Raw genomic sequence first — 24,956 nt, 5'->3', positions numbered from 1 at the left:
ATCAGGTTCTAGACCTAGCTCTGCCTACATGCCTTCATAGCTTGCTGAACCTCAGTTTTCTCATCTGTAAAATGAAGAGATTGGAATACATCAGAGTTTTGTAATCCCAATTATATTATGGACTGGTAAAATAGCTAAATTTTCTGCTGCAGAATATGCTGGCCTTTATAGCTCAGGAGCTGAAATCAAGAGATACAAGAAAGCCAGGAAGGGAGAAGGAAGAGGAAAAGGAGGAAGAGAAGGAACCAGGGTGTGTGGGGGGGAGATAAATTTAAGAGATTTAAATAATGCAATAAAAACTTTGTACATCAGTTTTTTGTTTTTGTTTTTTCTTAGCATGTAAACAGTTGCTGTGGACTTTTTTGGTTCTAACATTTGGTTCTACATAATGGCATATATCCTTGTGGGTCTACAGACTTGAAGTTGAAAAAAAATATCTATTTAAAAAAATTTTAAAAAAATTAACTGGAGAAGGTGACATGGGCAGGAGGGTATGGAAGAGTCGGAGTACCTTGTCCCAAAGAACAATCACGCCATTGTTCAGTGGTCTGTGTAGTAAACTCTAATTTAATTACTTTTATGAGAGGTAGAGGGTAACACAAATGCTCCAACAGCTATGGAAATTCTGTTTGATATTAGGGAGAGTTTACTTTCTAAACTACAGTAGCAGTTTGAGCACAGGTATTGTAACTAAATGGGCCATGCTCTAGAGATAGTACCATAAACAGAAGACTCTCCTCTGTTAATCTTGGATAAACTTTATTTGGGGCAGAGGAATGTCCCAGGTTAACTTTCTGCTACCAAAAGCCATGGTATTTGGGCAGGTAAGTTTCTATAGGTGTGTACCTGGAGGACAGGGTGTTAATTAAATGATGTCCGAAGCTGGAGGGGTATTAAGTGAATAGGATAAGCAGGCAAAAGGTGACATATTTGTTTTGGGTACCATTAACACTAGTTTTTCATTATGTATGTAACTTTATTAACACAAAAAGATATGGAAGTAGGATGGGCATATCAATCGAACACAAATTTGAGAGAAAAGACCCAGATTTTAATTATGAAACATTGTTAAAAAGAAAAAAAATGGGACCATAGATCTTTATAAATTATCTATTCCCACACTCTTATTTTAGAGACAGAGATGAGGAAACCTTTGTCCAGAGAGGAAGAGTGATGCCCAAAGCCACACAGGCAGCAAGTGAAAGAAACAGAATTCAATCATCTCATCTGATTTGAAATCTAGTTTGTTGTTTTTTTTTTTTTACTATAGCATACTGTTCCTGTTGCCATATTTGTTTTCTATTGGTTTTGGTCTACTACATGCCTTAGCTTGGTATTTTCTTCTTTTTTCCCTTCTTGCCTTTTCTTTCATGAAATCTGGAAGTTAGAGGTCATCGGTGGCCCCAGAAATATATCAGAAAGTGGGAGTGAGTACTACTAGCTGGGAGGTGTTGAAAAACGTTAACAGATTACTGTATACAATTGTGTACATAGTCTATGACTGGGGCTCTGCTTCAGCAGTGCATAGTAGAGTTGTATTCTTAAGCCTCTCATTTCTAACACATTGTTGCTTCTTCCTTCTGACTTAGCTCCAATGCCAGGGACTAAGGGCATTTTCAAATGACTAATTGAGGGATCAGAAGAAATCTTGGCAAACATTTTCAAAGCATCCATGCCCACAGCTAGTCTCACCACCTGTACTTGGCCCCTAGCTGAACCCATACTAGCTCTCAGCACAGACCACCTGGTTGCTCCAAAATGGTGAATTATCATATTCAGCTTGGGTGATCAGTAAGCTTTGCCAGCTGGGTGAATAACAACTACTGAAAAATGCATACTGCTGAAGAGTGATTTAAAAAAAAATACCTTGTAGAAGAAGCTCGTAGAAGCACGTTCAACACATTTAAAGGCTTTCATTCTTATTTTACTTTTCACTTTCATTTGCATATTTAATTTTCTTTGGAAAATGCCACAGGTTCAACACACTACCAAAATGCCAGTCACAAATGCACAATGTCTCACGTATCCTACTTCCTCTGCTGCTTCTGCTCATCAAGCCCTACAGCTCACCCCCTACTAGCACCTGTTTGTATTCTAGAAAAGCAAGAACAGAGAAGCTAATTTTCTCATACAAAAGAAGTGTAGGTGAAAATGATAACTAATTCTAGCAGCATGAAGTACGATCAGATCTCAGTGAACATAGTACCTTGGTAAATCAAGACAAAGGCATGCAAATTATTGTTAAAAATTCATTCAAGCAACAAATCTTTAGACACATTCATTGCATTAGCCTCTGGGTGCTTGTACAATCTAATATATAAAGCCATAACAGAAAAGAGGTATGAATTTTAGGCTTATAAAATGTGCTCTTGTATATTATGTGCTTATTGAATTGGGTAAAAATTGCATATATTGTGTAGAACATAGCTTGAAAATAAAGTATATCCCTGTAGACATCATATACCTAATTCCTTATTTGTAGATTTTTAAAAAAAAAAATGAAACGTACATGGTCTTGAGATAGAATGCATTCCAGGTATAAGCAACTTTCCTATTTCTGAAAGATTAAAAAGTTGAATCATTTTATAGTATAATAGAAAAAGTCCTAAGTCCACCAAGGTTGGAATCAAAGAATTATCACTTGACCACCTGCATGACCATGAGCAAGTCATATCTCTTTCAACCTCAATTTCCTCATTGGTAATGAGGGGATAATAATACTTTTATTGCTTCTTTTCAAGGTTGTTGTGGGAAAGATGCTTTGTAAAACTTAAAATGTAATATAATTCTCAATGTAGTAGCTGTGGTTATAGCTGTCATCTTTGAACTGGTAGTAGTAGTAGTAGCAGTCGTATTAGTAGTAGTAGTAGCAGAGGTGGTGGTGGTGGTGGTGGTGGTGGTGGTGGTGGTAGTAATAGCTAGTATTTATATAGCACTTACTATATGGCAGACACTGTGCTAAATGCTTTATAAAATTATTACCTCATTTGATCCTCACAACAACCCTGGTATTTCTGAAGTAGGGGCCATTATTATCTCCATTTTACAGATGAGGAATTTGCCCAGGATCATACACAACACTCTATTCTCATATAATAATAGTAGTCATTGTAGTTGTAGTGGTAGTGGTAGTGGTAGTGGTAGTGGTAGTGGTAGTGGTAGTGGTAACAGCAACAGTAGTAGAAACTTCTGGTTTTTTCCTTCATTCTTGAAGAGGACCATGAATCAGGAAGGTGATGTCATGACATGCAAGTAAATTGGATTTAAGTGAGGCAGGGCTAAGTCATCAGCCTAACTTTCACCTACAGAGCCATCTGGGTCCAGTGGCCAAAAAAAAATCAGGACAATTAGAGAAGACCCAATATGCAGTGGGGAACCTTAGCCTTTTCAAGCTAAGGTCTTTAACAGGTCTCAGTTTGACTAAGGCAAGGCCTGTTCAGTGAATAATGCTTAACAAGAAATGAGGCAAAGAATGACCTCTTTAAAAAAAAAAGGGATCTGGAAGGGGAAGACCCTTAGACTTTCTGGCCAAAACTGAAAGAATTGCTACTTACAGTCATTCTGAGCCAATCAGGGCCCAAACAATGATCAATGGCCAATCACAGAGGTGATGCCAAGACATGCAAGTGAATTGGATCTAAGTGAGGGAGGGAGTACCTCTAGAGCAAGACTAATCTGTGCTTGTAGGTAACAACTATGTGGGCCTGCCAGGTTGTTCAGTGGATAGAGTGTCTGAGCTGGAGTAAGGAAGACTTGATTTCAAATTTGGCCTCAGACACTTATTTGCTATGTGACCACGGGCAAGTCACTTAACTCTGTTTGCCTCAGTTTCCTTATCTGTTAAATGAGCTGCTGAACGAAATGGCAAACTACTGTAGCATCTTTGCTAAGAAAACCCCAAATGGGGTCACAAAGATTTGTATATGACTGAACAGTAACAACAAACAACAACAACACAGTTAAAAATAAGCAATACAGAAATAAAGAATAGAAGAAAGAGGATCAGTTGGACCTAATAGCACCCAGGTGCTGTTCCATGGTATCTGAATTTTACACTGCCCAATCCTTATATATCTGGTCCAGTTGTTGTCATAGGCATATCACAACATTGAGACACATAGGTGGCCCAGTTGGCTGAGCATTAGACTTGGAATCCCAAAAATCTAAGGTAGATAATGCTTCAGATATTTATGAACTATGTGCTCCTGGACAAAATACTTAATCATTTATCATTCTTAATTTTCTTATACGCAAAAGGGTAGGTATAATACAATGTAACTCTAGGGTTGTAAAATACTTTGCAAAATCTAAAATGCTATATAAATATTGGCTATTATTTTTATATAACAGATTTAGCTTTGTAGATTAAAATGTCTTTAAAAAACACATTTTTTTCATCTTTCCAAAACAAAATGAAATGATTATCATGTAACAGTTATTTCTTAGACATGTTCTCATAATTTTTCTCAAGTATTAAACTATTTTCTTGAGTATTAAAGAAGCGTCTATGCTCTCAAGCTCAATAAATTTAAAGTCATGCTTTTTTAATGCCTATTTTAATAGTATAACTCTTTTATCAGCAACTTTCATACGACATGAAGGACTCAGGTACATCTTGGGGGATTTCCCATTCCCTTAGTTTGTCGAATGTCTGACTGATCTTGGAACTTCACTGCCTGACACAGACTACCCTTGCAAAGATATAGTTTACAACGCTCAAAAGGAGGGTTGGGAGCGAGGGGAAGAACGTATTACATATCACACAAAATCAGTATAGCTAATGACAGCTGTCTATGAATATCTCCATATGAACAACCCGTCCCTGAAAATGTGGAGAGACTAACAGAATCACAGAAACAAAGTAATGGAAACATCTCACAGGCTACCTAGTTCAATCTGTACCTTATCAATAATCCCTCTAATAACTTCAATGAGTGAATGACTAGAATACCAGAAGGCACTTATATCCTCTAAGGCTCCTTCCAGCTCAGTAATTCTCAGGTACCAGTCACTTAGTCATGCCCTGATTAGTAACTTCTGCTTCTAATGCATCTATTACTGAGACTCTGCAAAACTTCAGCATGTTGTACCTATAGCCACCCATGGTCAGCTCATAATGCAAAAAACAGTTAGCAGTATCTCTGAAGCATTTCTCCCCATCAAATTCATAGAAGCTTTGCCCACACATCAGGAACTCACAATTCTTCTTGTCTTCTAAGTTGTCCTCCATTCCCAATACCAGACTGTTCCAGGGTGAATTTCATGGTCTGTTATCTTTCTCTGCCAACACGTAGGCCAACCTTCTTCCTATATCAGTATTCCCTGATAGATCTAGAATTTTGGTAGTGCCTGTTAATTACCCTCCAATTTTCCCTTGGATCCTAAGAGTATTTCTGGAGCCAACTTTGTAAAGTTATTCAAATGACTTGGGGCTACTTTCCATTGTATTTAAGGTAGGGAGGTTGGGACTCTAGGTGTATGTATATGTAGTGCAGAGGGCAGAGAGGAGGTGAGAGGATCCAAGAACACCTTTTTCATTTCTTCATATTGAGGAGGAGAAAATGTTAATGTCACTGCTATACTATAAAAATAGAACTATTGAACTATTTATATTTATAGGTTAACTATTAAAATGAATCTTTATCCAGCTAATTTTTAAAAAAATAAACACCAAAATACAATCCAGTATTCTCAAGAAACATTTAATTTATTCTAACAATAATAATTTTTCATGCAGACCTAGATTAGAATGGTATCATTGGATGGTAGAGTGGGAAAGGACCTCCATTTTCATCTAGTTCAAGCTCTTATTTTATAGATAAGGAAATTGAGGTCCAAGGCCAGGCAGCTGTCAAGTGTTAGAGCAAGAACATGAATCCATATTTTCTGACTCACAAATTGAGTGCTCTTCCTGTTGTGCTAAACTAACTTTAAACTGACCTTGTTTCTTTGAACAGTGATAGGCATTAGACCCATGATTTCATTAGGATAATGAACTCCTGGATGATGAAACTCCCAATACTAATGCAGCTTTGCAAAATCACTGAGAGGTTAAATAACTTGTTTAGGGTCATAAAGTATGAAAAAAGCACCTTAAAACCTACTTTTTATGCCCCATGAAAGTCTTAGAGTTTATATAGTAAGATAATATTACCTCTAAATTGATTTACTTATCACAACCCCATCTATGGAACTGATACGAACTAAGATATAGATTTGCTTAGTAGAGAGGTCCAGCCAAGCATCCCATTTTCCCCTAGCTAAAATGTATGCAAATTAGCAAAACTATTGAAGTCCTATTTTACAACTGATTCTTCTGTGTTTGTCATGTTTCATTCTTAGGAATTAAAGTATATGAAGAACTGGAAAGAGTTTAGAGAGAAAAAAAAGCCATCGAATTAAAGCTCTCCTATAGTTTTATCTAGATACTTATTTCATTATTTTGAGGGTACATGATTTTATTGGAATGCAGACTCTACAAAGATCAGAACAAAAATGCAAAGAGTACTGACTTAATCTTCATGAGTTGTTGGAGCCAAACAGATTTATGACCTGAATACAACCTTCTAGGGACAAGCCACTCAGTCTTAGCTAGGCTGGGTCTTACGCTCTAAAGTTAGCATAACAGGGAACAGGGGAATGAGCAATGATTCTGGAATCAGGGGAAATGAGTTCAAATTCTTTCCTTGATGCTCATGACCTGTGCGGCCATTGGCAAATCACTTAACCCTCTTTAACTTGAATTTTCTCATGGGCAAAATGAGGACATAGGAGTAGATGGTCTCTGAGCTCTCTTCAAACTTGTGATCTATGTGCCTGTGAAAAAAATGGACAGCTTTTCCATTTTCTTATTTAAGAACTGGAAGAGCATGAACTCTATTGGCATATCATTTGAGAACCCAAGGTTCACTTCCATACTGTAATGGGCCATAGAAATTATGTTTGATCCTCACCTCAATGCATAATGGAAGGAGAAGGAAGAAGAGAAGAAACAGGAAGAGGAAAAGGAGGAGAAAAAGTAAGAGGAGGGGAAAGAGACAGGGGAACAGCATAGCAGGAGAAGAAGAGGAGGACTAGGAGGGAAGAAAGAGGAGGAGGAGAGGGAAGAACAGAAGAAGGAGCAGGAATGAGATGAAGAAAAATAGGAGGAGAAAGAGAAGGAGGAGGAGGAGAAAGAGAGGAAAATGAGAATGAGGAGAGGAGGAAAGAAGAAAAAGAGAATAAAGGGGAGTAGAAGGAGGAAAATGAGGAGGGGGGAAGAAATAGAGAAGGAAGGGAAGAAAAGGACCAACAGGAGGAGGAGGAGGAAGAAGAGGAGAAAGAAGAGGAGAAGAAGAGAGATAAAGAAGGAAGAAGAGGAGAATATATGTACATACATTTATACACATAAGTACATATACATACACATACGTGTGTACACATATATTACATTATTATTTGTGCGTGTATACATATATGTATGTATGTGTATTATGTATATATTATTGTTATTATTATTATTACATCCTTAATTATGGGTTCCTTATCATAAATAGTTCTGAAAAAGTATCTTACATTTTGAGCAGAAATCAAAGGTCAATGATCAGCTTTTTCTGGCATATTTAAACTAGATTAAACAGACTTGCTCAGGAGATAACAAAGTGATTTGGTCCAAATACCAGCATTATAGAGATAAGCTGCCAACCTGTAGCCCCAGAATCAAGCCAGTCGGCAGATGGCTGATGCTAGCAGCCTAGTGGCCTGCTAACAGTGTGAGTCAAAAATAAATGTAATTTTAAGTTGGGAGGATGCAACTAAAGCTATATATTTGTCATGGCAATGTATATTTGTTACTGAGGTAGCTGAAATAGCCTTTCTCAACTAAGCACTAGAAACTCATAGCTCTTTGGTACATTTGTATTTTTGGTCCCTTAAAATGAAGATTTTCTTTCAAAATTCAATCATTTTTATGAGTGAATTAAATTATTCAAGGGTTTCTAATTTCCTGGGAATTGTTACTCCCTCCACTAACACAGACTGCAAGCCCATCAAAATATAGTTCATAGTCTTTAGAAATCACTGTGGCCAAAAAATGTATTACTCTGGTGCCAATTTTGGTGATGGCTCTTTCAGAACATAACTAGGCTTAAAGGGTGTGCTGGAACCAGCTCAGACCAGTTGGAGACTGTTAAATTTTCAGCATGAGCATTTATATCTCAAAAATCAGGCCTTAATTTATTGTATTGTTGATTGTCTCGACTTAAGAATTTGATGGAGAAAATATTAATAATGCAGATATAGCTTAGAAGTGTGTCCTGTGTTCTTTTTTTTTCCTAGAGAAAGAGTTCTTAAATATTTACCAGTACACCTCTGGTAGACTGGCCCTCAGACAACAGACATGCACCAACCACCACTGGGTGCACATATTCAAAGTCTCTCCTGTTTAAAAAAAGACTCATAGTTTGTGCTTTTGAAATAGCTTTTGAAAATACAAGATTGTTACCATATTTCTGAACTTTTCTGAGGGATTTCCCTGTATGGATCATCTTCCCATAGAGCTATAGTATGTATTTGCAGGCGAGAAAAAAGAGGCTGATCTTACTGAGGTATATTTTTGTGGGGAGGCTCATACAAGGAAAGGTGATATGTTTTGCACATAAGTCAAAAATTAAATATCAGGGAACCTACCACAGGTGAGACTTTCTGAACCCAACCAAAACTCTGAGAAGCACTAAAACTTATATAGAGAGTAGGGAAGACAAAATGATTCCTTGGTGGGGATGGGGTGGGGTGGGGAAGTATGAAAAGACAGGGATGGGGCATTCAGATTGTGCTGCCACTGAGCACACATTTGTGCTTTCTGTTTTGAGTGAGATCCAGGGGAATCATCCCCTGGGCAATCTGACCAAAAACGTATCAGGGGGACAGAGGCAGGCCCATCTCACCCTCATCAGAACCACTAAATAAGGACTGTATATCCTTTCAAGGACTGCTAAATAAAACTAAAACCAATACCAAAATTTTCTTAAATAAATACATTTTAAAAAGAACTAGGAATCTAAGGTCACTTTCCCCACCATGATGAGCAATCAGACAAGTCACCATACAGTATTTGACTCTGTGCATAGAACTGTCTTTGAATTATCAGAAGGTTAGATAATAAATTCCTCGTGAGGGCAAGCACTTTGTTACTTATCTTTATATTCCCCCTTCCCCCTCCCCAGCCAAACACGGAGTATTATCCATAATAAGTGTAGTAAGTGTTCAATAACTGCTTATTAAATTGAATTTAAAATTCTGGACCAAGTCTAGTTGAACCAAAAATAAATAGGAACGAAAGACATCTGTCTTTTACCCCTTTAGAACTCACAACCACATACAGTGATGAGCACGCAGTAGTTTCACACAATGTATTTGTGATCAATTGTCTGAAAGACTGTTAATTAATGAAAAGATTTTTAATTAACTAAGGTCCCTAAATTAATAGTTACTTAGAAAATCTTATTAGTTTTAATGAAGATTTTGGTAAACTAATCATTTTAAGCTCTTGTTTTAAAATATCAGGGTTGTTGAAATAAAGGTCAGGTTTTAATAATATTTTACAGATGTGAAAGTGACACTGACACTTTAAGAATTTTTTTTTCAGCAGCTCTGGCCACTGGATGGGCATTAACATTTTGGTTTCAGAGGATTTCATTCTCTCCACCTGGCTGATGCAGTGAAGTTTCTGCGTGTGTGCATTTTAAGAAGTAAAGACCTAGTTTCATACTTCACACACATAATAGATGAGATGAAAGGTAACTGAGCACTCTAGACATGCTTTGGTTTGTCACAATTTATAAATCTCACCTAAAATCCAGCAGTTCATTTTGCTTTGCTCTTGTGAAGCGTAGCTACAAAGTAGGCCACTGAAAGAAAGAGGAGAAATGGCTGAGAAGAGAATGGGACTTTAACCTGTGGTTCATTTTAAACTACATCCTTTTTTCTTATGCTACTTATAGGGTGAATTGGATCTAATCCCAATTGTATTTTAGACTGTAGATTTGCACAATTTAGGCTAGGCTAGTCTCAGTCCATACATATGCAACAAGCTCAGCAATTTCATATTTTTATTGTAGCATCCTTCATGACATTGCACATTAAAATCACTGCAACTCTCACATGAAAACGAAGCAAATTAAATCTTGAACAAACTTGTCTAGCTTAGCATCACGGTATTTTAGAGCTGAGAGAGCTTTAGAGATCATTCTGGACCAATTCGCTTACATTGAAGATGAAGTTTTACTAAGATTTAAAGGTTAAAAAATAGACTTTAAAATAATACTTTAAAAGGATTATTAAATGAACTCTATTAAAGTTTTCTAGGACAATGATCAGCATTACACTTTTTTTATTATTATGGAAAATAAAATATTTCAAGACCTCCCATGGTTGAAATTCTTTGAATAATCTTATGTATTTCTTTGGTGAGTAAACTAGAAAGATACTTAGCAGACAGCAAATTCTTGAATTCACATAGATCTCTCAGAATTACTGGAAAAAAAAGTGGCACAAGAAGCTTTCTAAGGAGAATCTAAAAGAATTACAGTTACTTATCTTGTTCTCTACTTACCAAGTGTGTAAAGGCACTGAATGGGTCACAAGATAAAGTTACATACTCATCCATGGGGAAAACAGTACCCAATGCTTTATATATCAATCATTCAGTTAATATTTATTGAAAAACAATTATGTGTTTTAAGAACTCAAAAAATATATATGTTCTGTAAACATGAAAAAGCTTATGGTTAAATGTAGGTTTGAAATAGTTACTGTCAATAGAAACCAATTTTATTGCTAGTGAAAGCTCACTAACAAACGAAGGTGGTGGTAAGCAGTACTCTTTGTAGATGGCCTGAATTTTGCAATTGGGAATAGTTAACAAGAGCCAAAATATAAAGAACCTCACATTTCCACCACATGCCAAGTTCACCCTGAATGGACAGGGCTTTCACATCTGTTCTTTAATTCTCTTCTGTTGACTCTCTGTCTCATGGCTCACAATGACTTTTATTATCCTCAAGCTTCTAATTACACTTTTTGTCCTTTTGTAGATATCCTAGAGTGAAAATAAGAAAGGCACTTTGCCTGAGACCAGAAACTGGAAACTCAGAGTGGTAACTTGTCAAAGAGCTCACCTGATAGTTGAGGACACTAAAGAACCCTGAGAGTCTCCTTGATTTTTGTAGAAATATATCTAGGTCGAGGTAAGAGCTCCTCTTGAATCCAGGAATTGATTTAGAACACTGAGTAAGACCCAAGAACTGGCTTTCTACCATACATGACATTTGTAGCTGAATAGAAAGGGCCATATGAAAATTGCAAACTATTGCTTGCCCTTAACTACTATGGTTATTAATCATGGAAAATTGAGGATCTTCAAGTAGGACAGCTAGTCTGAGAGCACTAACTCAAAACAGAAAGGATCTGAGTGTCCTTTGTGTTAATGTTAGGGGACTTGCCTTTAGATTGAAAGAATCTCATTTGTTTGTTTTTCAATAGGTAATTGGAAATTGGTTTCACCTAGTTTCCCCTCACCAGATGGTTACCTGGGACATTGAGAAAATTGTGCAAATTTTCGCTATGCTATTTTCCCCAGGTCAGACTTATTCACTATATGAACAGTCAAAGGGCATCAAGTGGGCATTATGCTATGGATGTTTGTCAGGGTAGTACTTGGCCAATCTTCAAGTGCTATGTAAATACATTGTTACTGTCATCATCACTATCAGCCTAGGGCAGCAATGTCTGTTCTCAGAACCATGATTGTGGAGAGTTTTTCAGGCTTGGGTCTTAATCATTTTAAAAAGGTAAGGACTTTGCATCCTTGAGGATGGGTAGAGCATTGAAGAGTCAGGGAACTTGGGTTCAAATTTCAGTTTTTACTCTTACTAGCCGTTTGACCACAGGCAAAAACATTAACATCTCTGAGCAGAAGTTTCACTAATGATAAAATGAGTAGGAAACATTTATAATTCATTTTATGATTTGCAAAGTGCTTTATATAGAAAAGGGTTAGGTACTGGATTTTTTATTTCATTAATATATAGAAGTTCCAGATAGGGAAATTCTCTCTACCAATGTAGATTGAAACCATGTCTAAAAACTTATATTCTTAAAGAATTGTCCAGACTTTGCCCAGAATTATATAGCCAGTATGTGTGGGACATGAACTCAGGTCTTCCCAATCCATAAAACCATACTGCTTCTCATATATGTATATATATATATATATATATATATTATTATATATATATATATAATATTATTATATATATATATATATAAATATTATATATATATATGTGTGTGTGTGTGTATGTGTATGTGTGCGTGTGTGTGTGTGTATAATTTTATTTGGATGTCACAACAATCTTGTGAGGTAGATGCTAATGTTATCCCTCTTTTCTTTTTTACAGATGAGAAATCTGAGTCTGAGAGAAGTTAAGGGACTTGTCCAGGGTTATGTAGCAGGTAAATGTCTAAGGCAATATATGAACCTAGGTTATGCTGATGGCAAATCCGAGTTCTATCCACTGTACAACCTAGCTACATCATACTTGTAATAGCTAGCACACAGATTGATTATTTTAAAAGCATTTCGTAACTTAATGCACAATGAAATGTGAATTATGAATTATCAATACTATCAGTGGTTATTTAAAATTTTACCTTGTCCCTGGGATTCAATTTGTATATGTCATATTGTTTTCATTTTTATATTTTGTTTAGGGAAGGGAAATGAAGAGCAGGGAAGTTCAGAGAAGGATTTTAGACTCTTGCCAAGTTCCCAGACCCCTGAGTCTGGGCTCTCTCAGGAATGAGTGATGGAGCACTGCACTGCATTGTCTTTGGAGGATACCCTTGAAGTTTGAGCTAAGGATGAGTCACTGGCAGACAGAGAAGAAGAAGGCTGAGGGAAGCAGCTGGGTAATGACATCATGTGGTAAGATCTTGGTCAGGTTCTTTTTTTCCTGTAACAACTATACAATAAAATGAGAGTTCTCAGCAATATCACATTTGCAGGATTCCTTCTAGATGTGCTGAGTGACAGAAGGCCTAGAGAATAATAGAGTTAGAGCTGGGAGGAATACTAGAGGCTTCTGAGTCTAACCTCTTCATTTTATAAATAAGGAAAATAAGACACGGAGAAACTATATGACTTGCCCAGCATCACATAGTGATTATCTGAATCAGTATTTGAACCCAAGTCTTTCTGACTCAAAGTGCAGTGTATTATCCATTATACCACCACAGAACAAGGAAATATGAGTTATGGAAGCAGCAAAGCAACAGCTGCAGAAAATAGCTTAGAAGGCTTTCTAAACCTTTGTCCCATGCTAAGTTTTTCTGCAACTGAGACAAAAACCTTAGAGGTACAAAAATTATGCAGGCTTACCTCCCTTGGAATCATTTTCTGCTCATCACTCGTACTCATTTGTTATATCTAATCAGTTGCCAGATTATACCCTTTCCAAACTCTGCAATATCTCTCATCTTCACATTTACTTCCATTTACTCTCACAGCCAACATTCTAACTCAGACCCTCATCAACCTCTCACCTAGACCACCAATATAGTCTGCTAATCAATCTCCCTTCTTTAATCTGTCCTCCACACAGCTGTAAGACTGACAATCCCAAACCACAAGTCTGAAAATATAATCTCACTTCACAATAAGTTCCAATGGCTCCTTCCTTCCTGTAAGATAAAATAAAAAATTCTTTTAACTTTTAAGTGATCTCTATGATCTGACTTCATCATACTTTTCCATATCCATTGTATAATGTTCTCTTTCATACACTCAATAATCTAGCCAAACTGACCTATTTGCTATTCTGCTTAAATGACATTTCACCTTTCATCTAAATGCTTTTGCACAAGCTACCTTATATGCCTGGAATGCATTTCCTCCTTAGTTCCATATCTGAGAATTCCTAGTTTACCTCAAAGCTTAGGTCAGATGCCACTTTCTCTTCCCAGAAACCTTTCCTGATCCCCCAATTTTCTAATACTGTCTCCTTGCACCACCTTCCCAGAAAATTACTTTATATGTAATTTGTACATGTTTTATAGTTACTTTTTTGTATATATGTTGATTATCACCAGTAGATTCTATGCTCCTTAAGGGCAAGTATTTTTTTTTGTCTTTGGATCTCTGGGGCCTAATTCAGTACATAGTTATTGCTTAATAGCTTCTTGGATGAATAAATAAATATTTCTTGTCTAGTTCATGAAAAGGCTGGCCCATTATGCTTTTATTGCATAGATGCTCCCCTGATAAAGAGGGACAAATGAGCCAGCTGGGATTTCAGCATTTGAAGTGTAAGACTGGGAAGGGGTTCTAGTATACCCGGGTGATTTTCACCTTGTAACTTATTTTCTTTCACAGTATGTTAGATGTCTCCCTAGGTCTTCTTTGTGCTTAGAACAGTAGTTTCCAAAGTGAGGGCTCTGCAGCACCAGTGTGTGTGTGTGTGTGTGTGTGTGTGTGTGTGTGTGTGTGTGTGTGTGTGTGTGTGTGTGTATGCAGCCAATCAAAGGACAGGAAGATGGATTGCATCTCACCTTCCCCAAATATCTCCAACACAACTAAACCCACCATATTCAGCCATTATTTCTTACCACTCTTCCTGTCTGTCCTCCAAACCCTGGCCTCCCATGGTCTTACCTAGTGTTGGCCCTTCTAGGCAGTCATTTGCTAACTGCAATTCAGGCACTCACAGCAGCTGCATGGCAATATTCCAATATTGCCCACCCCTTTCCTCCTCTAGCATCCCCACAAATCAACTTATGGCAGGGGCAGATGTTCCTTCTCAGCTGGAAAACAGACTTACTGTGCACTCCAGGACAGAAGTTGGTGATTAGGAGTCTCTTCCTCCTTCCTGTCTTTTTGCTCTTGATGAGACAGATTGAGATACATAGGATGAGCAGGGATGGATAGGTTACAATATGTATATATGCACCACAGATCTCATTCTCTTATCTTTCCCACAAAACATATCCCTTTTTCAAAACAAACATCCCTATTTCAGTCCATTCTTCTAATCAACAAGGTTTGCAACCTTGGAGTTTATCCTAGACTTTTCATATTCTATCACCCCACATATTCGGTCAGTTGCCAGATCTTGTTTCTGCCTTCACGATATGTCTTACATCTACCTATCCCCTTCTCTTGACTCACCTAGCTAACCCTCAATGTCAGATCCCCATCATTTGTAGATTGGACAACTTGAATAGCATCCCTATTGGTCTCCTTTCCTCAAGTCTCTCCTTACCTCCATCTGTCCTCTACATAGCTCTCAATGTGATCTGACTAAAATGCAGCACTGACCATCTCCCTCTGGAACTGAATTTCACTGACTCCCTCTTGACCCAAGGATCACATTGATTCCTTATCTTATCCATACTAATTTCTATTTTATACAAGTTTTATGAAGTACATAATTATTAGTAAAGTAGTATTGGTATATAATTTATAAATAAGGAAATACACATATAAGATTGTCTGATTTAGGATGAAGGACACTAGTACATCATAAGCCAGGAAAGGTAGGTTGGAGGAAATTTGTGAAAGCTTTTAAATGCTAAATAGAGGAGTTTCACATTCAGTAGCTCAGCATATATTTATTAAGTATCTAATATGGTCTGCGCCAAATGCTGGCAATACAAATATGAAAAAGGGAAATGTTCCCTGCCCTCAAGAAGCTTACAATTTAATGGTGAAACTCAGTGCACACAAGGAAGCTACAAGAGGGAAGGGACCACAGAAAGGAAATTTATCCATATGGGAATAATGGAGAATTCTTAAATAGTAAATTCAGATGGGAAATGAAGAGATTGCTGGCATAGGTAGCTTCCTTTAATAAAAATTATGGAAAGAGCTTTCCACTCCACCCACTAATCAGAGGGGCCACAGAGGAAGAGAACACTGATGAGGTGTATCAGGCCAATGTGATCTTATAAGATGGTGATGAGGTTCCTGGGGGCATAAAGGAGAGGATTAGTTAGCAAAATTATTTGTGGAGGCAGAAGAATCCTGTAGAAACTTAATTTTGAGCTGATAGAAGCAGTTAAGTAAAGCAATGAGTAGAAAGACTGCTGGGTCTAGAGTAAGGAACATTTATTAAGTACTGACTATATGCCAGGAACTATGTAAGTGCTGGGATACAAAGAAAGGCTAAAACAGCCCTATATTTAAGGAGCTTACATATTAATTGGGGAGTTAGCATGTAAATAACTACATAAAATACCTACACAGTTATTGTATCACTCAGAAGAAATCAAGGCCTGAGCATAGGTGTATGAAATGGGATTTAAGAGGAAAGAATATATATGAACGATATTGAAGAAGTAGAATATAAAAGACTTAACTAACTGAGTGTGGAGAGAGAGATTAGTTGAAAAATGACTGAGTTTATGGTGATGCCATTAACAGAAATGAGATACAGATTAATTTTTTCAAGAAAGATGATGAATTCAGTTTTATAAATGCTGAATTTGAGGTTCTGGCAGGACATCCAAGAGGAGATATTCAGCAAAAAATCAAATAAAATTGTTATCCTAACAACCTCATGTATATTTTCCTTAGTCCTCAACAAACCCTATTTCATGTGTTTTAGCATCAGAAAATATGCTGTGAAAATTACATGATCCTGAAAAAGAAATATGTGAAGGAGGAAGAAAAAATAGCAAATTTAAATTTTCCTATTTTTACTTCATTTTGTATGTTCTGCAAATTTTTTTTTTTTAAATTTGGAATACATACGCTACATAATTTCAGGTCAAATGAGAGCTAGAGAGCATGGTGGATTGAAGGCGAGGCTTGGAATTAGAAGACCCAAGTTCAAATCCTGCCTCAGGTACTTACTAGCTATTTGACACTATGAAAATCACTTAACCTTTCTCAGGCACAATTTCTCCATTTGTATAAATGAGGGACTTGTGTCTGACACCCTTTCAGGTTCCTCCCAACTCTAAATCTATGATCCTAAGATCCTGCAAAGGCCTGGGACTCAGGTGTGTACCTAGTCCTGTCTCTATCACTAATTAGTTGCATGACCTGAAGCAAATCCCAACTTCTCTAGTCTTAGTACCCACAACTGCAAAAACAAACAAAAAAGAGTTATTGTTGAAATAGATGACCTCTGAAGCCCCTTCCAATTTTAATATTCTATGATTATTAAATCATGATGTAAGAAAAACACCAAATATAGTATCTTGGTACTGAAAATGCTGCAGATGAAAATGAGAAGAGACAAGGATTACACCTGACCAGCTGGTTAGAGAGGAAAGAACATTTTTTTGGAGGGGGTTATAAAGCCAATTTTTTGTAAGAAAGTTCTGCAATTTTAGCAAAGCAACAAGGGATAGAGTTCATGTTGTTTCCTTCCCTAAATAATGTAAGGTCCTTAAAGACAGGGACCACTTAAATTTCTAAAAACCCTAACATGTATTACAGCATCTTGCTGAGAGTAGCTGCTGAATGAAAAAGGGGAGAAGAGAAGGGGAAAGAAAACAGCCACAGTGGCAGAGACCAGAAACAGTGGCAGAGAGTTGAAACTACAATGGAGACATTGGAGACAATGGAGAATTAGTAATGAAAAGCAAAGTTAAAATGCTAGTGTATCCTGGTAGGCAAAAAGATATCTATATATCAGTAATGTCGAAAGGTACCAGTACGGCATGATGAAGGCAGGAAAATTCAGGAGTCGGGGCAGGGGAAGGAAAATTTCAAGATTATATACTTATATGTGTGTACATGTGTATATATATGTATATATATATATATATATATATATACATATATATACACATGTGTGTGCATAAACATATATACATGTATGTTATATATATGTACATGCATAGTCATGCAATGACATGTTAAGTCATTAAGCCCTACGTCATGTATTATCTGTGTTAGAAGGCAGCTGGTGGTACAATAGATAGAAGGCCGAGCCTGGAGTCAGGAAAACCTGAATTCAAATCTAGACTCAGAAACTTACTAACATTGTGACCTTTGGCAAGTGACTTAACTCCTTCAGTTTCCTGAACTGTAAAATGAGAATCTTAATAGCACCTAACTTACAAGGTTGTTACAAGGACAAAAGAAGATATAATATTTTTAAAAAGGACTTAGCACAGTTTCTGGCACATATTAGGCACTATATAAATGCTTATTCCCTTCCCTCTCTTCCCTCTTCCCATTCAGACTGAACTCTGAAGCAGAGTACAATATTCTTAACATTGAATGATCCCAAATCACTCTAGTCCAATGTACGTTCATGGATCATCCAGTAAGCTAACAGGTTGGGCTCTAAAGAGTTTTCACATGAATCATGGGAGATTAGATTTAAAAGGGTATCTTCAGGCAAAATCATGAAGGAGTTTGAATGTCAGTTAAAGGAATTAAGGTTTTACATTAGTAGGTGACAGATAATCATTCAAAGTTTTTTATCAAATGAGATAAACCTATCAGAACTAGACTTTGAGATGATATCTGGCATCAGAGGACACCACTGATTGGAAGTAGAAGGAATCAGATGTAATCAACTAATTAGGATCCTCTTGTAATCGTTCAAGCAAGAAGAGATGAGGGATTACAGTATCCCTTTTGTAAAATACATAGTACAAATCATATTTGATGTAGGCAAAGAAAATATTCCCAGGAGGCTAGGAAAGGATATCAGCAACATTTTGCTTAAGAGGTGCATTTTTTTTTATCCAATCTAATTAAAGAATTAGAAGAAGAAACTCAGCAGCATTAGGGCATTCTCACATTACTTAGGTTTTAAAATGCTCTGGCATCAAAGCTTTATCACTGCCATATTTTACTGTACAGATTCTAAACCACAAACTTGATGACAACTTACTTTAGAAGCTGGTGATTAAAGTTTTTTCCCCTCTCTTTTTTTCCTTTTAAAGGCTTACTTTTTAGATGTTAAAAATGGCTTTGGAAAGGATATAGCACTCTGACACAGTGATCATTTTCTTAATTTATTTTTATTTAAAAACAAACAACCCCAGCCAAAAGAGACTGTCATACCTCCTCTTGTCCAAACGTAGGTACATTTTATGTCTAAACTATTTCTTCTTTCCTTATCTTTAACCAAAATGAAAAATAAAATTTCCATGAAAAAATAAAGTCAAGTTGGAAGGAAATCGCCAGTTTTCGGTCTTTTTCAGAGATCATACATCCACCCTCTCTGCTAGATCAGAATCCTATGATTCTACAAAAAGAATGGATGAAATTGGAATATTAATTCAGGGCCCATTTACTGATAATGTTAGTAGGCTGTTTATGAAAACTTTCTTCTGAAAAAAGCAATCATTAGATTTTTTTCTATTTCAGTGGTAGTATTGCAGTCAAGTCTTTGTTTAACATCAACTCTCTACTTTGGCATAGTGTTAAGTTAAGAAGAGAAAGGAAAATTGCTTCAAAAATGGAAAAGTTGTTATAAGAATTATTCACCTCACCAAACCTAACTGTGTAAGAGTAAATCTTGCCTCTGAACCTGAATCCACAAATAAGATTCAAATATATGTACTTCAATCAATTTAGTGAGGAGGAAAAGTAGAAGCTTCCATCTTATTTATTTTGCTAAAATTTGGCCACAGTTTTAAGATACAAAATGTCAGTTGGCACAACTCTACTTATTCTTTATGTTATATATTTTTCAAAATCCTTAGTTGATTCAACATAAATAAAAGGATGAATAAAGAACTATACATGCCTTTACTAAGTATTTATGATGTGCCAAGCACTGTGTTAAGCACTGAGGATACAAATATATACAGGAAGCTATTCTTTCCCATTAAAAATGTGTCCCAATACAATAGGTGAAACCCATACATATAGGGTGAGTAGTGGTGGCCAGAGAGTGGTATTTTCATTTGGAAAATTAGAGGACTATAGAGGGGATCCATAGGAAGTAGATTGACACTTGCCTTCTATGTATATTGCATTGTACTAGTTAGGCACTAAAGATACTTAAATATTCAAATGGATCTGTAATCCCACTAATATGTATATTTCTTCAAATGGTGCTGAACTGGCATGCAAAAAGACATAGACCCATTCAGTACTACGTAGCTCAAAGTTTACTGCGGGTAACTACATAAGTAGTGAAATTATTTCTTTTAGGGTATATTTTCACGACAGTATCATAAATGCTTTAATATTTATACACTTGCATACATATAAGGAGTTACATCATGCACAGAGAGCTATCTCATAGACAGGTAGAAAATGGACTTTCTAGTTGGAGGGTATCTCAAATTTTTATTCTGAAGTGCAGAATTCTGGGAACTGGGGAGAAGGAGGAGAGGGATTTGAGACAATACAGCTTCTCATAGAGGATAATGAGGTTACATATGACTACTTTCATGAGAGCAACTTGGAAAGAGTTAGAGTTAGATATAGTTCTCATTCTGTACTGGAATACATATGGAGATAGAGATAGTTTAAGATTTTTTCAGTGGCCTTGTGTTCATGGATATTTTTGAGCAAACCTGGCTCTGTGGAGAATTATTCAACTACAACGTAAATTATAATTCATCTATACCTGCTATATTCTTCAACTCTCCTCCATGGGCTTCCCTAAATTTGCCCCAGGTGGTCCATTGAACCTCTAGAGGCCTTCTTTCCTTTCCCTTGACACTCTGCTGGTTCTAATAAACTGCAAGATTTGTCCACTGGTTATGCTTCACTCTATCCAGGTGACCAGCTCATCCTCTTCTGCAATAACATCCTTCTTAGATGATACACTCTATTCTGTATCTCCTTCATAATTCCTTGCTTACGTGTTACTGGTTACTCTCACCCACTTCTCTGTTGCCTTCTGGGAGATATTCATTTGCAGTTCTTTGGAGACTATAGCCTTCTATGTTCCATAGTTAGGAAACAGCATGGGAATATTGATATTAAGAAGACGGGCCTTTATTTCCAGAGAAGTTTGGCATTATTAAAAAAAAATTATATTATCCCACAAGCAATCCTTCCCTTTACCTATTCAGTTCTGGATTCAACTTGTTGTCTATTTGCCTAGGACTTAAAGATAAAAAACAAAACCTCTCTCTTAGAGGACCTTATGATCTGCATGAAAAGAATTTGTAAGAACCATCTGTTTCTCACAAGAATGACTTGATCCTAAATATGATGACCCTAATGGTTAGGGGAAAAAATGACTGTAGGAGGTAAATATTGATATCAACAATTTGCCTTAATTTACCTTTCCTATTTATTTTCTTAACTTATTTAAAAAATGAAGTTGTGCTTTTGGGGTTTCTTCACTTCATCAATGAACCCCCCATTTGTTTCTTTTCTTATATATATATATATATATATATATATATATATATATATATATATATATATATATATATATATATGTATATATATAATCTTTAACTAATGGTTGATACTTCTTGCTCATCGTAGCACGGTAATGACTCTGGGTTCTGGAAGGCATTACCAGAGAGTCACAAGTTCTAGCAGGTCCTAGCAGTATGATAAGGTTTTGAGAATGGGCTGCACCACAGATCACTTCTCGGTCACCTGAGACACAGCCTAGAGAAAATCAGAAGCTCACCACTAGAAGTCTGATCATAGGGCAATGCCTTCTTTTAGGAAACACAACTCACAAAAATCATCTGCTACAGTGCATTGAGGTTGGATTCACTGTTAAATGAGAGAATACACACAGTAAATAAATCCTTGAAAGATTGTTCACAGTGAACTGATTTTTATTTCTCTGGAATTTCTGGTAAAGGCAACTGAATCAGTTCTAAGCTTTCTGCTTTAGTTATTTTCATGTTGCAGAAGCATACAGATGACCTTTGTGTAAGCATAAACCAGTAAATAAAGTTTCAGATGGAAATATGAATGGCAGGTGGCTGACCTTCTAATTGCAAAAAAAAAAAATATGAGTATAATTTATGTTTCACTCATGCTGAATCTATAGCTTTTAGTAATATAATTTCCCTAACAGTAACCTTACTAGAGCCATGGACCTCTGTGATATTGGGAAAGTCATTTAAACTCTGTGGGTCTTTGCTTTCTCATCTGTTAAAAAAAAAATAAAAGATCACTAACATCTCATTCACCTCTAAATTCTACGGAGAAAAAGTATAATACAGTGGACAGTATGCTGAATTTTTAGCCAGAGGAGCTGTGTGGTTATCCCACCTCTTCCACTTACTAGCTATGTGACCCTGGCAAAGTCATGTAACCTCTAGAGGCCTCAGTTTCCTGTTATTTAGTCTCACCCATTCGTTTGACATAAAAAAAGGAACTGAAGCTCAATTGGCTTGCGGCTTGTCCAAGGTCACACAAGATCAGAACTGGCATTCAAATATGGCTCCTGAAACTCCAGATCCAGGACTGGAAGTAAGAGGTGATACAAGGAAATCTTCAATATGCAACTGAAATTAAGATTTTCTGGGCTAAAAATAATATTGCGAATAGGGATAAACTTCTGTAAGAATCTGGAAATGTGTTTAAATCCTGCCTTAAACAATCATGGACAGGTCATTGAACATGCCAGAGGCTCCATTTGCTCATCTGGCAAATAGAGATAATAGTAGCTGTACCACCTTGCAGGCTGTTTTGTGAAAATAACCCCATTCAAGCTTTTGAAAGTTATATTGTTAACATGTGACTGTCAGAGTGTAACTGTAAGGGTCTCCATTGAAGGTAAGATCATAAATTTACAGCTGGAAGGAGCCTTACAGGAAATCTGGTTGAATTCCCTCATTTTACATTTAAGGCAAATACATCAAAGGTGATAAGTCAGTCTTTTAATAAGCATTTATTAAGTGCTTCCTATGTAACTGGTGCTGTGTTAAGCATTGAATATACAAAGAAAGGGGAAAAGAAAAAGAAACAGGTTTTACCCTTGAGTAGCATGCCTTCTAATGGGGAAGAAAACATAAATGCCTAGGCACAGGTAAGATATATACTGAATAGGTAAAAGTAAGGTGAAGGGGGAAGGCACTAGCAGCTGGGAGATCTGAAAAGGGCATCTACTTGATGAGAGCAAAGTCTTGAAGGAAGCCAGGAAAACTCAGAGTCAAAAGTGAGTGGGAAGATTCTTACAGGCATGTGAGACAGCCAGTATAAAAGATGGGAAATATAATATGTTTGTTGTTGTTGTCCAGTTGTTTTTATTCATGTCTGATTCTTTGTGACCCCATTTGGGGTTTTCTTTGCAAAGATATTGGAGTGGTTTGCTGTTTCCTTCTCCAACTTATTTTACAGATGAGGAAACTGAGGCAAATAGGGTTAAGTGACTTGCCCACAATCCCACAGCCAGTGTCTCAGATCAGATATGAACTCAGGAACATGAGTCTTCCTGAATCCAGGCCCAGCACTGTATCCATTGTGCCACCTAGCTACCAGAATATCAGGTAGTCCAGGGTACCTGGATCATAAAGTGAGTAGAGGGGAGTAAGGTGTAAGAAGACTGAAAAAGTGGGAAAGGGCCAAGTTTTGAAGAGGTTTAAACACCAAACAGTTGATATATTTGATGTTGAGCATTATAGGGAATCATTGGAGTGCATTAAATAGAGTCAGATCCACACTTCAGAAAAATCACTTTGGCATTAGAATATAGAGGATGGTTTGGATTGGTCATGGACTTGAGGCAAGGAGACCAGTTAGAGGCTATCACAGTAATCCAAGCATAACATGACAAGGGCCTGAAATATAGTTTTGGCTTTCTAAGTTGAGAAAAAGGGATCCTCTTAGATGCAAAATGTATGTATATCTCCTTATGTAAATTCTCTTATATATAAGATCTATATAAGAGGTATTGTTAAGGTACAAATGCCATGATTTGGTGACTGATTTCATATATGGGATGAGGAAGAATGAAGAATTGAGGCTGATATCAAAGTGGTGAACCTAGAAAAATTGGAGGATGACGGTGCCTTTGACTATAATATAGAAGTTAGAGGATTTGGGAGGAAAGATAATGAGCTCTGTTTTTGTTATGATGAGTTTGAGATGTCTATGGAACAGGCATTTTGAGATATCTATAAGGCAGTGGGAAATGAGTGACTTTAGCTCTTCAGAAAGACTTGGGATAGATATATGGATCTGATAATCATTTGCTTAGTAATAATAATTGAACCCATTGAAGGTGATTAGATCATTAAGTGAGATAATAGGAAACAAAAAGAGAAGGACTCAAAGAGATAGCCTTGGGGAAGAGACAAAAATAGTGGGTGTGACTAGGATGAAGAACCAGTAAAGGAGGAGTGGGCAGATAGATAGGAAGAAGACAAAAAAGAGAAGGAAAAAAAATACAACTAGTACAGAAGGAAAAGATGACCAGTAGTATGAAATGCTGCAGAGAGGTCAAGGAGTATAAAAATTGAGAAAAGGCTATATATAGCTGCCAATTAAGAGATCACTAGTAACTTTGGAGAGACCAATTTCAGTTAAATGAAAGGGTCGGCAGTCAGACCACACAGAAATTAAGAGAATGAGAAGAGAGGAAGAAGATGGATTGGTTATAGATGGCTGTCTCATGGAGTTTAGCCATGAAAAGGAGAAATGTAGCGTGATAGTTAGCAGGAATGACTGAATAAAGTGACAGGTTCTTTTTTTTTTCTTTTTCTTTTCTTTGTTTTGTTTTGTTCTTTAGTCTAAGGGAGACATGGACACATATTAAGCAGCAGGGAAGGAATCAGTAGATAGGGAGAAACTGTAGATAAAAGAAAATGGGGATGATAGCCTGCACAATTTTCTGAAGAAGCTGAGATGAGAATCCAGGGCACATGTAGAGGGGTTTTCCTTTGCAAGGAGAAAGGCCACCTATTTCTCTCTCCTGAGAGAAGGAGATAGGGGAAGACAAAGTCTAAGTGATGTGAGGTTAGGATGAGGGAAGAAGAGGGAAGAGAGAGTATTAATATTTTTTGGTGAAGAGTGAGGCAAG

Source organism: Phascolarctos cinereus, unplaced genomic scaffold, assembly GCF_003287225.1.
Source record: "Phascolarctos cinereus isolate Bilbo 61053 unplaced genomic scaffold, phaCin_HiC Scaffold_4;HRSCAF=312, whole genome shotgun sequence".
NCBI classification, from domain to species: Eukaryota; Metazoa; Chordata; class Mammalia; order Diprotodontia; family Phascolarctidae; genus Phascolarctos; species Phascolarctos cinereus.
The sequence above is the reverse complement of the archived record's forward strand: the minus strand, read 5'-3'. Positions refer to the sequence as shown.